At 38.1% G+C, this 17386-nt stretch overlaps 1 protein-coding gene across 1 annotated transcript in view; it reads right to left on the minus strand.

The window, feature by feature from the left end:
- The window catches only part of LOC139735008 (ras-related protein Rac2-like), a 62999-nt gene extending 48025 nt beyond the window's left edge, over positions 1-14974 (minus strand). Inside the window, exons 1-2 of the mRNA XM_071645782.1 lie at positions 14862-14974; positions 11507-11678 (exon numbers count right to left, since the gene is read on the minus strand). The gene's annotated coding sequence lies outside the window, so the exon portion shown is untranslated. The remainder of the gene's footprint in view (positions 1-11506; positions 11679-14861) is intronic.
- Between the last annotated feature and the right edge of the window lie 2412 nt (positions 14975-17386).

Genomic DNA, 17386 nt, shown 5'->3' on the forward strand with positions numbered 1-17386 from the left:
GCTCAGTGCATGGAATACTCTTCTGATACAGTGAATAAGTGCCTTGGTAATATCTCAAAACCACATGTATGTACTGGTGTTGACTATTTTATTTCAATACAGAAAGGACAGGATATTGGAAAACCATCTTGAACATGCCTACAACGTGTGTGACAACCGCGGAAATTACAAGCTCCCACAGCTGAATACAAACTCTCCATTGTATTATATCAGCCATGGCTATTCAAAATGGGGGAAGCATTCCTTGATTTGCTGTGGGCTGAGAGCTATATAGAGTACCATGATATTAAGCTGTAGCTTCGATACACGAATGCACTTTAGAATCGAGCATGCATAAAAGACTTGCAAATGAAGTGAACTAGTGCACGTAACATGCGGCTCACTTCACACACTTACAAAATATTTGAAATGCACTCTTCTGACTGAAAGCACTTACCGAATCTAGGACTGTGCTGGCTGCATAAGTGCAGTCAATGTCACTGCACCATTACAGCACAGCGCAATACGAGCTTTGGCAGCTCAAGATTGCTGTGTATTATAAAGCACTTGCCCGATTGCCCAGGGCAAGTGAAACTCTGAAGTTGGGCAAGTATTTTGTAATGGGCAAGAAAAAAGTTTTGAAGCCTCCATTTTTTTCATTCCCCCCCCCCCCTTCAAACTAAAAGTCAACCATACAGAAGTCCAAAGATCATGACTGTTATAATGCAGTTAGAACTTCATTTCAGCATCTTTCCAACACATACATGCATGAGGAAATCCCACTGCAATGCAACAACAACACTAGATTGAACCATGTTTGCGTTTAAATACGTGCGAACCAACATGCTGTTTAAATTTAAATGATTGTGTTTTATCAAGCCCTTGACTTACCAGTGATGATCTATATTTCCATTTTCTTCAATCTTTGGATTTTATTTTTTGGGCAAGTAAAATTCATGTTTGGGCAAGTGTTTTGCAACAATCTGAAAGTCTAACTGCCCGACTGGGCAAGTGGCGATAAAAAGGTATGTGTGTGTAGCACCCTGAGCTCCTATAATAGCAGACATTCCATTGTACAGTGAGTGGTAGGTACAAGAAAACTACTGGTACACATTTCTTTATTAATACTACATGTACCAGTGCCATCAACAACTACCAACATGTTCACTGTATCTATAAGAATGAATCAATTTGGGGGACTGCCAATAATAATGATCCAATGATGATTATAATAATAATGATAATAATAATAATAATAATAATAATAATAATAATAATAATAATAATAATAACAACAACAATAATGATAGGTATACATGTACATGTAATAATAATAATGATAACAATAACAGGTATAATAATAACTATACAAATAATAATAATAATAAAATGTATAGCAATGTTACAAATGTACTATGAGATAGCATTACTACGTCATCATTATCAAGTACTCTCTTCCTAGGTTTGAATTTGGAGTTTACAGGTTTTCAATGAGACCGATTTGATGCCATTAAAGGACAAGTCCACCTTCATATACATGTGGATTGATTGAATGTAACAATATGTGACCCGCTACAACAAAAAGGTCCTAAAGTCGCGCACGGTCGAAGCCGTGAAAATCGAGTTTGAAGTCAGAGCATTAGAATTGGTCAAAACTTATGATTTTCTGATTTTGATATATTATTGGAGTCTAACATGTCTTCTATCATCTGTCGAAATTTTGAAGCAAAATGGTGAAAGGAAAGACCAAAAAATAGCGTTTTTCTGAGCCATGTTTTTTGGCGTTTCAACGAAGCAGAAACTGGTTCGAAAATTTGGATTGAGCGCCATAGATAGGTTCCGCCCCTAACGACGACCAGAGTGATCTCATTGGTCAGTTTGCTGCTTGCTGCTAACCGAAGCGTGAAGCTCGCACACTGCCCAGTCGACTGGTGCGTGCGAGCGGGGTGCGCTATGCTCAGCCGCTTCTCACATCCTGGTCACTGATTGGTTTGTGAGGAGACCGCCGACGCTGATGCGCTTGAATTAACTCTTTGGGGGTTGCTAGGGCTTACAAAGTGTACCTTCTATTGTCCAGAGGTGAAAACTGACTTACGTGTCCCTTGATCGCGATTGCGACGAAAGGAAGACTTTTAGGGCGCTTTTCTCGGAACAGTGATTTTCCAGACGTCTCGACATGCTCTCTTTTAAACATCGATATCTCCGCAGCCGATTATTTTCATAAAATGTGTTATATATCAATTTAAAGCAGGAAGATTAGGGGATTATATCATGCAATTTTCAAATAATCGACCTCGCCCGACTTTTGGATCATTTTGTTGTAGTGGGTCACATATTATTAGATCACATCAGTGAAAGTTTGGGGAATATCAGACAATCCGTTCAAAAGTTATGAATTTTTAAAGTATCTGCACAGTCACTGCTGAATGAGAAGACTACGACAGTGTATGATGTCATGTGCGTGCAACGACATAAAGAAAATTAAAAGATAATTTCAAAAAACTTCACTTTTTGAATAAAGTACGCATTTCTTCAACTTGTTACTGACATACAGTATGTTAAGGGTAATATTATTCCCCCTGCCTTCTGAAAGAGAGAAGTTAAGTGTTCTTTTGTTATGCTAGAAAAGTGAAAATATGTTGAATTTTCTTTATTCTTTCTTTATATTGTTGTACGCATTGTGACATCACAAGCTATAGTAACTTCTCATCCAGCCTTGAGTGAGCAGAAACTTCAAAAATGCATAACGTTTGAACAGATTGTCCGATTTTCCTCAAACTCTCACTGATGTGTTCTACTAATATTGCTGCGTTCGTTCAGCCCACATGTTTATGAAGGTGAACTTGTCCTTTAAAGTCATGTGTTGTCACTGCGACACTGCAATGTTGCTTGTCACATGATGATAAGCAAAGAAATCTTCACAAATACCCCAGGATGAAAAACGTGACTTGGGTTGGTTGGTTTGCAAGCTCAACCGTACCACGTGCGGTGCTTCTTCCCTAACTCATCCCAGTCCCATATTACAATTTATATTTTCAACAAGCTGGTCTGGCAAGCAAGATGCAGCCCTAGACCGGATCCAACTTTGCTACCAAGCCATCCAAGAACGCATCTGAAACAGGGCTGGCTATATATGTAGGAGGCAAAATTGTGTGTTGGCAGTATCCCAAACTGTGAAGTTTCAAATTCAAAGCAGCGGTCCAAAAAGTACTGCACTGCTCACATGATGTTGCATCTGGACAAAACAGCCTGAATTAACACAAAGGTGGTACAAATTTAAACCACAGTTTTTCTTTTGAGTAAATACGATTGACAGACTGCGTACACCAACAGACGTCCAGTAACAAACGTGCATTGATATGCGCATGTCAAAGGTACGCTTACTAAGTATTTCACGCTTATTCTATACCATGGTCTACAACACGTAGGTTTAAACCAGGATTACACCACCATCATAAATTTGGGCCAATGTGTTTATAAATGACACCCAGATTGAGTTCCAATACTTGGCTCACACCCTTGAAAGTTTCTGAAATGTGATACAATGTATTAATTTGCACTTTCTAACTAGGCAAAGGATAAACGATCGCTTGATCCTTGAGATAATGGGGGAAAAGGGAAGTGAAGGTTTTACGTTAAAAGCACCACAGACTATGCAAAATGTAAGCTATAGTTTGTAATGACATTTAAATAAAATCCCTTACTGTATTTGGTGCTAGCAAAATCTTTGCACTTAGCTGTTACATACAGTTATCATATTTTCTGGGGAGGAGGGCGGGGATGCATGTACACTTGTACAGTGTGTGTGTGTGTATCACTAAAAAAAGCATTATTTTAAATATTGCAAATATTTTGGTTCAAAAATCTTCAACAATAATTGGAAAATGTCTTTGTACATCAAAGTTATTAGGTATACAGTATAATACATTCATCAGAATACTTAATATTCTCACAATGCATATGTGTTAATTTACTTTTAAATATCTATAGTATTTGGTGAAATCACTTTAAATATCATTGAGAGTATACTGCCATTTTTCTATCACATGGAGACCCTCCTTGCTATATAATCCAGCATCAAATGCTGCATACTGCAGCAGTGAAAGGTCTTGCTTGGTGCGAGAGTGAAATACAGAGCTCTTATATTGTGTTGTGTAGATTTCATACTCTGTACGTACAGTGACTCAAAACCCATCGTGCATGGTCTGAAGCCCAGTGCACAAGCTCATCCAACCAGAAACATTCCTATACCTTTTTATTTTTTTTTTTCTGTATTCATCAAACCCCAAATCCAGGTAATAGAGAAGGACTGTGATTGTTCACATCAATCTGATTACAGAGACTAAGGTCAGCTATCTATTGGCCCTTTAAGGTGCAGTTGGGAGTGCCAGGCACTTTCCGTGTCGAACAGCTGAGCTGGACAAGTAAAGAAGCAACAAGTCTGTGAAACAACTATCTTATCCCTCCCTATGCAGTACTCCCATAAGGCTGCGTTCACATAGAAGTACAATATACTACCGTAAAGTTCCGTGTATAAGACGCACCCGTGTATAAGACGCATCCCTACTTTCGGACCTAAATTTAAAAAAAAAAAAAAATCCACGCAAATATTGCGTGTGTCATACATATTATTTCAGCTCAAAATTTCCATAGAATTCAGCATGTATTTGCTCTATTTTTCGTTTCCTTTTATACTTTCTTTTAACGGTATTCATCGGACATCGGCAAAATATGGAAGACGCAAAATGCGAGACTTGTCTCGGTACTCACTTGCTATTGTTTCGCCTTTCAATCGTGGTACATGTGTCATGCATATCGTACTCATGAGTGTACAGTACGATCTTTGCTGTCATACATAGCAGAGGGTGTCTCGCATATTGACGCATGTCAGACTGGAAGGTTCATTACAAAAAATAAGAAAAACATCAACAAGTGTAGCAGAGGGATCATACGGCGAGACGTACGGTGCGTACGGTAATTACACTCACTGTTGTTTCGCCCGGAGGGATTACCAGTAACATGTGTGTCTCTTGTACCATGCGTGTATGCACAGTGCTAGCCTTTTGCAAAAGGCAGCTCGCTATAATTTCAGCACACGCACACAGAGAGCAATGGACTTGCACACACAGCGCGCAACGGGCAAGCGCGCTACGATCCGATCGCTGTGTGCACGCGAGTCCATTGCAAAAGCCTCTCTGCACCTGCTGCCTTTGCCAAAGGCTTGCTAGCTACTGTAGCTAGCTAGCTACAGTGTAGCTATGCTATCCTAGCTGGCCTCGCGAAATGAAGAGCAAACGAACGACATAGATATGCATGCATGCTTCACGCATCGTTCATATTTACGGTGACATAGTGTCGATCCTACTCCGTATTTTACAGCTTTTGTCTATGGCCATATTGATACTAGTACATTGATAAGTTTTACGGTATCGGTAATTTAGTAATGATACCTGTACATCGTGTATTCCAGCTACTAGGTTGGCTGTTTGTAGCTTGGTAGACTGACATCGGTACTAGCATACAGCAGTGCTGTTACAGCTGTTGTCTATGGCCAGATTGATACATCGTTACTGCATAAGGCCGATCGTAAGTTTATCTCGTATTTGCAGCTTTTGTGTGTGTCCAGATTGAAAGATCGCTCATTTATCCGTAAGTTTTAGTGATTGCTTACCTTCCAAACGTCGATGGGCATACATGGCCCCAAGTTGGCCTTATAAAATTGGGTGTACATGACGGATTTTTTTCTGTGATTCGACTGTACCCGTGTATACGACGCACCCCCGATTTTCAATGTTTTCCGACGAAAAAATAGTGCGTCTTATACACGGAACTTTATGGTATTCGGGTATTCGGGGCTCGTTTTCGAGGGCACGCGAACAGCTTGAATCGAACGATAGGATTTCCTAACATCGGTTCACATAGGAGGGCACTATTCAAAAGTACCGAATAGCATAGAATAGTACAGCATAGTGGGAATCGAGCTTGTTCTATTTTCTTCCAGCGTATACCGTCTCTCGTTTATGAAATAAAGACAATTTTGGTCTGGATTTGCCCTTTAGCAAAAATAAGCATGCAGACTGACATTCTGATGCAGTTTAGAAATTGTTAATAAGATTTGCTGGGATGTAGGAGGAAGAAATCCTCACTGCATGGGATGGTGAGTTGACGGTGCAGGTGATGGTGTATTGGGTGCCCGAATAGCGAATAGCGAATACCGAATAGCAAATAGCGAATACCGTATACAGGGGTCGCACTTAACTTTTTTTTGAACTAGCCCGGCGGACTACTTAGAATCAATTTTGACACTGAAGCAATATTTTGGCTAGCCAGACGGACTAGTAACTTCAGAATTTTATGATTTTTGGCTAGTCCGACGTGATTTTGGGTGGCCAATGGCCAGCGGACCATCGCCAATTTCGAACCCTGGTATACTTCTATGTGAACGCAGCCTAACAAACACCCCAAATTAAGAGTTTTTGACAAGCAATTTTTGTGACGCAATGAGCACACCGCTAATTCTTGTGTGTGGACAAAATAATCACTCACTCTTATGATACACATGAATCGCAATGCAAAAATAATCCCGCTTTATTTTTTTCTCCCTAACACTCGCGACTGTTTGCCCTGCATGCAGCGTGTACAAATGGCCACATTGAAACCCTTAATATTTTTTTAATCCTATAATTGTAACTCAACACACTAGATCCACACACTCTGGTGCACAGGGTCAGGCTCCGGTCACATTGTTTAGGCATTAATTTGGGGATTCAAAGTGCTGCATTCGAAACCGAGTGATTTTTTTTTTTTTTTTTTTGCCATAAAAAAGTTTGTGCGAACGGTGGCAAATAAAACCAATTTGGAAATCAATGTAATTTTATTTAAAACTGAACATTGTACATGTATTGTATAGTATCGCTACACAACACATAGTTTCATGGGTATAGACTGTTGCCAATTTAAAGCCCACTTGTCGAATTGCAACAGCCATATGTCAACTTGGTGCTTATTGCTTATGAGGCAGCTTCAATGATCATAAAAGTCACAGCATTCATTGTACATGTTGTAGTTCATAGTATAGGCAACTCCCATTAACGAAGTCCTCGGGGTCGGCAGTTTTCTTTCATTACGTTGAAATTTAGTGGCCATATGGATATCCCAACAAATAAAGTGTATCAATGGGTGCGTTCGAGCGCTCTCCTAAAGCGAACTGTACCGTACCGTACCTGCGCCAGAGGAGCGCTCGAACGCTCCTAAAGTGTACCGTACCGTACTGTACCGAGCAAAAAGTGGACCACTTCCCGATGTGCTCCAAAAGCGTACCAAAGCGTACCAAAAGTTCGCTGTAAAGCATGCGCATATCTCATACGTCACAATGCTAAGACATTCTCTTTGTTCGGGACAGCTGCAAGTAGTTCAAGCGTCAGGTGGATGAGATTCTTGCTACAAAATGCGTGACCTTTTCTAAATAACTTGTGAGGTATGCTTTCTCGACAAAGTGCTCGAACGCTTCAAATCTCGCACAGTTCGGTACGATACGCTTTGATTCAGTTCGCTTTGGTTCGCTTTAGAGTGCTCAGACGCACCCTTACTGACAATTTTGGGCCCTGAATCCTACTTCCTTGTATCCCAAATTTCATTACAACCATGTTCATTAAAACTGGAGTGCACTGTATTTCCCTTTGTTACAATATCGTACTGATTTTGTGTTCCTAACAATTGTAGGTATATGTAAATAATTTTGTTGTTGGAAATTAAATAAATGAAATTAAATGATGACTGTCATCATCGTGTAATTTACTTTATACTTAAGAGTAAATCAAGATTATCAATGTTTCAATGTACACGTAGTCTCAAAGTGGAACAAGACAAGTCTCATCTCCCCCGCCCCAAATCCAGGGCTGCCAACTCTCACGCATTGAGCATGAGACTCACGCATTTTGGTCCTTTCTCACTCTAAAACTTTATTTTATTTGCATGCATTTCTATTGATCTCACTCATTTTGACTCATAAATTATAGCATTGGCCTATCAATGGGAGTCTCACTCTCAACTAGTTTCCAGTGTTGGCAGCCCTGCAAATCAATCAAAGCATGGTCACTAATGTAGGCAGTGATAAATTATTTCAGTTGAATCTCTGATGGCAAAATTACTGTACATGTATGCCACCTTGTGGAGGCTTCAAACTTTCCAGTCACAAAGAAATGAGAATGGTTGCAGTCACCATCAACTGTGTACAATGTACTCGTCTTGAAGAGTACAATGGAATCCACGGTAATTGGAAAAGTGTGATACACCCCTGTAATACTATCCTTTCCTGTGTGAGGAAATGGAAAACGGTAATGCGTGCTTTTTTAAGGACACATCAATAAAACACAACACCCAATTTTCATATTGTGATTATAACCTGCAATTCAGGGCTGGGAGCTTCACTGGACTGGAAAGTTCTTGCAATACACGTATGCAATGTTTGAAAATTATATATTTCCTCATTTTTACATTTGGCAACAGTCTGCATGCTACAAACACTACATTGTATCACATTCTTGAAGCAATATTGACCATACACAGTACACTGTAATACAAGAACTTGTGAAAGTTGATGTGGGTACAAAAAACAAAACAAAACAAATGTGATCATGAGTGCAATGTATGTGATACTTGGTTTCATACTGAGTGCAAGTGGTCTTATTTTATCTTTGTTGAGAAATGAAAATGATATATTGTACTGTATGCAAAGCAGGTCTCTCACAATTGCACTCCCCATTTGTGTATCATGCATGATCTTTTAATCTCTTTGTTTGGTTTGTACTTGTTTCTCATCAAAAAATTCAAGCTCTGGCAAAAAAAAAGAAAAAAGAGACAAATGTTGAGCCCATTAATCATGCACACTAATGCCTTTTGGACCAGATATCTACTGTACACTGTACAGTACATAAATCACAATTTAAAAAAAAAAAAAAAAAAAAAAAGAGGAAAGATCTTGAGAGCCTCACTGAGCGTAAAGGACAACCACTGCATGAACGAAAACAGTCTGGACACGATCTGGGTTGTCACAATAACCCAGGAATGACAGGAAACCTGCAGATTCCTCCAGCTTCCTGAACTCCCGGTATTGGCATTGGTCAAGGCTCTGACCTGGGAACATGACCTGCTATTAGATTTTACCAACTTGAGCTAAAGTCAGAAGCTGATAGGCCTGCTCAAGAACATGGGATAGTCTAATTGGGCTAGCGTACATTGGGATCAAACTTGACACTTAGCCAACTGACCACAGAGCGTCCAAAATGTACAAGTATACTTTCGACGATGATGGAAAAAGTGGTTACTTAAAGGACAAGCTCACCCAAATATGTTTTGATTCAGTGAATGCAGCAATGAATAGTAGAACACATCAGTACAAGTTTGAGAAAAATCATACAATCCATTCAAAAGTTATGAATTTTGAAAGTTTCAGTGCCGCCATCGCTGGATGAGAAGACTACAGTTTATGATGTCACATATAATGATATATATCTCAAGGAAAATACAAGAAGAATTCCACAAATTTCATTTTTTAATGAAAATCACACATTCCCTTGATGTGTTAATACAATCATTCCCCCTGCTTTCTGAAAGAGGCAAGTCAAGCCCTCTGTATGCTAGAAAAGTGAAAATGTATTGAATTTCCTTTTTGTTTTGCTTTTTTTAAACACTGTTCTTCGTACAAGTATGTTGTATGTGACATCAAAAACTGTACAACTCTTCACATCCAGCCATGATTGTCGCACAAAAACTTCATGGCTTTTGAACGGATTGTCTGATTTTCCTAAAATTTTCACCATGAGTGATGTATTCTACTGATGTTGTTGCAATCACTCAATCCACACATATTTGGGTGAACTTGTCCTTTAAACACTTTATACATTGTACTAGTACATTGTATGAAGGCCTACAGACTGTACATTGTGTTGATCTACTCGTACACGCTCTTGTAGTCTCTTTGGGCAATTGTGGGAAAAATTAGTGAAGGAGCCCTAATATTTAGTAAAGTAAAAATCTTGTGGCAATTCTGTTCTTCTTACAATTAAAGTGAATCACAATGCTAATTGCTATGACTTTTTATTTCATTGTAAAGCTTGCTCTGCACTGCGTCCAGACCGCACTGACACACATATAAATTCCCCTCGTGTAGTAGAACAACTATGTAAAGCTTCACATTGTATATGACATATTACACTTGCCATGTAATTTTATGCAAGATGAAATGTGATACATTCACGTGGGCGTACATGTAGTATCAAAATGCAAAACCACATTCAATGCCATGATTCTTTTCCTGTGTACAAAGCCAGCTAATCTGAGCATGAAGTTACAGTATATATGAATTTGACCTTTGAGGAAAAGCATGACATATCAATATCACCATGTACCACAAAATACCCTTTTGAATTGATCAGTCACATAGACTTGCCAACTCTACCGCTTTTGGCGGTAGGCTACCACTTTTGAAAGATTTCGAGCTAGCACTGCTTGCATAGGCAGCCTGGATTCTACCGCTTTTGCAAACGAAAATCTTGGCAAGTACATGGAGTCACTCTCTACCCTTCTATTGCAATCGTTGACCATTGGCTTGCCTTGACTGAGTGTGCCCAGAACAGGAAGTCTATGGCACACTTGTTGTTTTGTGTTTACATTATACACAGTGTTCATTTTTCTGTGGAACTTTGCTGGCAGATGAACTGTTTTCATTGTGCCTACTGTCTCGAGGTGGGAAGCACGTTAAGAACACAAGGCAAATGACGACATGCCACATGAAAAGCAAATGATAAGCAAAGGCCTTTGTATACCCGATATACAGGCTAAATATTAAGATCTACAATGTCCTTCCTTCTTAAGAATTATGCTATGATTCAAAGTTGTTCATACCTACACATTATACATGTACATGTAGCTTTAACATAGAGTACAGTGTACAGGAAAAATTGAATTGAATTGAATTGAATCGATTGATGGTTGATAACAGTGACTAGTCTTTTACCCTTCCTATTCGTGACTCTGAGGATGTCTTAAAGGAAAATATTAAATATTTGATTCCGAACAGATCTCAAATAAAGACATTCAAAATACTAACTAAAGAAATGAGTGCTTTCACAAGAACAGTCTATAATAAGAAATTATCAAACTCATAAATATTTTTTGCAAATTTTTCTGGCGAGAAAAAATTTTACGATGATTTCACTTGTTTAACTCAATTCAATTCAATCAAAACAGAATACTATAAAAAGTGGAGATTTTTGCAGTGCAGAAGTTTTCACACATTTTGCACAACCAGAAACTGAAATGTGAAGTAAATACACGCAAATATTTTTGCTTGTTATATGTACACTGTACCACTTCATGTATGTAATGTCTCGATTCAGCGGAATCAAAACATCCGAAAACTCATCTTACTCGGCAAAGCGTGAAAAATTACTTGCACAAAAATTTGCACAGTTTAAAAGTACCCACAGCTCCTCAAAGTGCACCAACAGATAATTGCAACCATTACCTTCCAGTGAAAAATCCACGCTCTTCCCTGAAGCAAACAGCCAATGCACCAATGTAGTCTTCCTGTCCTGTATTTTGAGGTACAGTCTTTTGTTGCACGCTCCACTGCCACAAAATGGGTAAGTCCTAGAAAAACTTGGTTTCAGTCTTGGACTCTGGGCACTAGCTGCTTCCTAGAAAATAAAAACAAGATGGGTACATACATGTATGTACCATAGGATAAATATCTATGTGTATACATTCAAGTGCTATTAAAGTGAGCTAACTTGATCTCATATTGAATGTGTCAGTACGGTCCCAGTGCATTTGTGTAAAACATCATTTTGCATCTCCCTACGTATTACCACTATATACATTGTGTAGCCAGATTAACTTTCTAGGAAAACCTGATGTATGGAATTAACACTTTTCAGAATAAACATCATTATATGAATTTCCAAAGACAGTACTGCTCCTTGCTTTTGTCCAACATATGCATGCAGCATACACTTGTAGACCAATTTGGAGAAATTTTCTTTGAATGCCCCAAATAAATTGTTAAACAACAACATGATTGGTAAGGTTGTCTTGAAGTACATGTATCTTGAATGTTACACAGAATGTTTGCAACAGGTGTACTGTACTATTAAATGCAATGCTGCACTGCAGCCAAGCAGCAGAAAAATGATGGTTTTATAGCATCACTGCGGTGTAAAGGTGCCAGCATGCCATACCAAGTACACCTGTATGTGAACAAACTTTTACAGATGTGCAGTAAAGCGCACACAACTACCCACTGTACACATTTTCTAATGTAACACCTACATTGTACCTGTACAAGTTACCGGTAATTGTAAATGGCCTATGGTACATACTGGACAGTACTGTAGGTTGTATGCTACCCTGAATAGCCAAGCATAATTCTGATTCCACTTTACAACCTACAGTGTATATCATGCTTGAGAATACACTTGTTAAAGCATGGCAATGTACAAATGTATTCCTGATTGTTTGATCTGGAAAAGAACATACGAACAATTGCTACAGCAGTAGTTTAGCCAACACATCTTCTGTATTCAACTGCCATGTTATCATGAATGTATCATTTGATATTGGTCAATCAGTTTGGGAAAAAAATTGTCCTTACAGTCATCACAGCAAATTCTTCGTTCATGCGAATTCATGCAATATGATAAATACTACATTGTACCTCATATCATTTTTGTCATACAATTGCTGTTGACACACACAAGAAAGACTGCAGAAAACTGAGAAAATAAAGCTACAATGTAGGCCTACATTGTACATTGTATGGGCAGAATCATCATACAAACAGTGTTTACTTTGGAGATTGTATTCCAGTTTAGGGAACATTCTTCCTAAATTTTAGCAAACCTACCTGACAAGTAAGTGGGTCCCACCACCTCTTTTAGTAGGAAAAAAACAAAAACAAATAAAAACTTAATCATCCTCAACTTTGTCATCACATAGAATTTATCATCATCATCAGCCTGAAAAGATTTTTAATTTTGAGTGATGTACAGATACACTGTACATGCATGTTGCGAATGAGGCAGCTTTCTTCAAAAATGAAAATTGCCACTTGGGAGATTATACATAAATTTGCTGTTGGTTTAGTAGGTGTCCAACACATCAACAGTGTACACTGAAACTGACACCCCTATTGCGCGTAAAGAACAAACTTTCACGCATGCGAATATGCGCAGTGGTTTGCATTCTTAACTGGGGATTTGAAAATGTCCAAATATTACTGAAAAACCCGATAATAAGCAAGATCAACAGCAAAACAATGACACTGTAGATTATAAATGCATTATAGGAAAAGCATTAGGTACAGGTATGCATTTCACATGTATTGTCAATGGAGGGTAGGGGTGTTGGTTTCAAAATACGGCGCAACTGAGCGCGTCAAAATAACAACCCACGCGTTCAAACCAGTTTTATCTTGGAGCATGTACCGCAAATCACATTTTCAATGTGTTCTTGTGAATTTAGAGTATTTTCGCTACATATGAGTAAAATTTCAGGCAAATTGCGAGATATTTTAAGTATCTATTGATATCAATGATAGACTATTGATGGAAAAACATTACACTGTAGGTTAATAGGGTGTCAATGTGCTGGACACCCAACTAGTATTGTACACCCTTTTAATAAGGAGCATGCGTATAGATGTGACCGCAACATCCTGACCCTCGTGATACAACTGTACATCTGTGGTATGTTTATAAGGTGTGATGCCATTGAGGGGTGCATGGTTGAAGTGCCATAATTATTATCAATCAGGGTCCATTTCTGATGTGTTTAGATACTGGTATGTTAAAGTGATACACTGAGATGATAGCACATTTGTGTGAGAGTGACCCCCCCCCCCCCCCCCCCCTGGCCAATATCGTTGCAACACTTGGTGCCCATGCCCTTTTCACTTTCAGCATGCAAATAATGTTTTGCACCACTTGAAATGTAATGTTAGAATCTTAGATGTCTCTATAGAGATCTAGAAATTTCTATCACTGAATTAACTATAAAGTTAACTAGACTATGTGTAGGCCCTATAGAGTCAAATGGCAATGGTATACATACAACTAGACGGTGGTCTACAATTATAATATAATACCCGTTATACCTGTCCTAGCTTTAATTTGAATCATAACATAATACTGTAGATCTATTTTCAATGCGAAAGTTTTGTTCATTTCAGCTATTATTACAATTCACAAACAAGCAGTGCATTTTTTATCTACCAATGGAATGTCAAAAAACTGAGCTCTGTTCTGCTCTGTCAAAAGAACAACATGCAGGGGCACACACACATACACACACACATACACACACACACACACACACACACACGAATAAAGTTGGAGTATCAGTGCAGTTTATATACAGACATACTGTTAACAATACTCGATTATTAACTCAGCTCTGCTCTGTCGCTGTCTCTGGGGTATAGATCTATACTGGAATAGAAACTACAAACATCATACCGACTCGTAAGTCGTTTTCTTCCCAGGCCTGTGGTAGGGAATAAAAATTCAATAAAGAACCGAGCGTTACATGAAGCAAAACACAATTGTTCGTGTAGAAGTATCCGACACGATCCGTTTGTATGAAATCGCCATTGTCAATGCACACATGTGTTGTGCCTATCGCTGGGGCTTCCTTCGCTTGACACAGTGGCACAGTCAGACATCCTGTATGTGGGCGCCTGCCAGTCACCGACACTGTGGTTCTGTACTACCACACAAACGGAACGAGAGAAGCTACAGTAGTTCGTTCCGGAACATTGTTCTCGCTGTAGCAAACAACATCACGATTTAACTGAAAACGTTAAAATATCATACGAATATACAAACCTGGTAAGAAATATTGTCGACGTTATAGAAGGGAAAATCCGTATTATTATCCCGAGAACTCTCCCAGCTGATTAGGGTTGGGCGTCTACTTTCTCTCACCACTACCGAGCGAGTCATACACAGTCATAATTTCATGTACACAAATGTACCGAAAGAGGGCGGTATAGCCAAGCCCGAAACAGTGCCGTATACGGCACTGGCCCGAAATCAAAGTCAACCTAACATAAGCACCTGTAGGGTAATAATCAGAATAAATTATTATCATTTATCTTTTTAGTAAGATAGCACCAGAACGAATTCACATCAGCATGACAAGCAGTTATATCAGATACTGATGGTATGCTAAGTGCGGAATCGAGCTGCCTTTTCATTAATTTTCTAAATGACGAAAGAAGCGAACGAAAACTTGAAAAACTTTAAAAAATTGCTTAGTGCACATACAGATTATTGTTGCTGTCTGCACATATACATATTATATTTCACAGTACATTGTACTAAATTGTACCCTGTACTTTATTGTGGGTAAAATTTAATTTCACTCACTTTATACACGTCAGGCATAACAAAGATATTTAAAACATTAATGTAAAAACACCCCGTAATCAAAGCCATTTATTCACATGAATTTGAAAGAAAAAAAAAAACTGTGGCTAAATAGTTGTTATGGAATCCAGTCCCTGCCTCGTCTGGTGCAATTGAAGCAACCTGCTAAGAAATTGTGAAAAACTCACGCACTCTTACTTGTCAGCTTATGTCCAGGCTGAACCAAGATAGAAAAATTTTCTATCATGCCTGATATATACCTATGATATTGTGATATGACCTCAAATGGGAATTCTATACCCTGAAAAATAATTTGAGTGAATAGAAGCAGAAAAGAAAAAAATGAGAGGAACAGGACAATGAAAATGTCACAAAAATTCTGATGATTCTGATAATAACTGAGAAAGTTTGGATTTTTTGTTGTTGAAGTTCTTACCAATCAAACACAAATTGCCATTTGCTCTGTCTACTGAAGAAATGATAATGCCGGCCCATTGAATGAATTTCCAATTGTACATGAACCCATTACGGGTACATAATCATTGTAAAAGAACTTTTCTACGCCATCCTTGCACGCACAATGAGAGATTTGACGGAATTTGATGTGCAGAGCGACTTGAAAGTGAGCTCACAAGCTACGTAACAGAGTTGCCAATTTGTGCTTCAATGATAAAGACTTTAAAAAAAAATCAGAACTTTCTTAGTTTTGATCAGAATTTACTAAAAATTAAACTGTCCCATTACTCTCAGTTTTATGAGTCAATTTACACAAAATTAATTTTCCGGATGGACTTCCCCTTTAAGAAATCTTTATCAACATCCAAGATTAAGACTTGAGCAAGATCATCAATGCAAAAGTCCCTTGAAGTCTTTGGCCAATTTCTTACAGCTCAACATTTCAGCAATCTATGACATTGTTTGTAGACACACACACACACACACATACGTAGTTACACACAAACATAAGGGATGGGTATCTTCCATAAATGAGGCAACTTGACCAAGTTGAATCCAAAGGGTTCGGAGAAAATCCTTCAACTTAAATGAATTTCGGCCTCCATAATCAAATATCAACTCATTTTTATAAATATCCATCTGGTAGAATTGAAGAGTCTGTTTGCAAAAACCAATAAGTCCATATTTGTCAAATGAAGATATTTGCGATTAAAGGTCAAGAAAAATAAAGAGAATATAAGAAAATTTCTGCTTCTTTTGACGATAACTTCAAAAATGTACCTTTATATGTAGTGACCAATATATCATTTAAAAGGTATTATTTTGTACTTTATGACAGAGACTGTACTTCAAAATCTTCAAAAATGGACTTATCGGTTTTTGCGAACAAACTCTTCAATTTTTCAACACGGCCAATTTTCCAACTTGAGTGAGGTCAACTTTGGTGAGGATGACTGTGGTGTATTGTACACTTACTCACAGAGTCAGCAACTTATTTAATGCACACACAAACATAATGATCACATTAAAATGCACAAAGACAGTTACAGTGTACATCAAACAATGTGAAAAAAAAATATTAAGTGGTATCAGACAATTTATTCACTTTGACTGTTTTCCTTAAAAAACAATAAAAAAAGCTGCACACGTATAAAAAGAAAATGCTTCGAGTCAACATCAGGGCTTGTGATTACGAATTCCTCCAAAAACTTCTGGTATTATGAGATACTGACATTTTGTTGCATTTGGCACTTCATAACTCATTGGGGTTTTGCTTTGGAAGAAACAATAGGGGCACTTCATGACATTTGAGAAATAGAATTCCATTTTTTTTTTCTTGGGGGGTTGTTTATAAATTATACAAAATGAAATACTTGTTGACCAGTGAACTTCTGTGGTTTGGCTTTTGTTTTCAGAGACTTTTTGCACCTTTTAGGTTATTTTTTCTTCATTTTTTAAATTTGTTTATGGAGGATTTTTTTTTTCCAATATGTGGTTTGTGTGAATGAGAATTCTCATGAAATACT

This window comes from Diadema antillarum, unplaced genomic scaffold (assembly GCF_040938485.1).
Source record: "Diadema antillarum isolate AM-2024a unplaced genomic scaffold, OU_Dant_1.0 seq00000561_RagTag, whole genome shotgun sequence".
NCBI lineage: Eukaryota > Metazoa > Echinodermata > Echinoidea > Diadematoida > Diadematidae > Diadema > Diadema antillarum.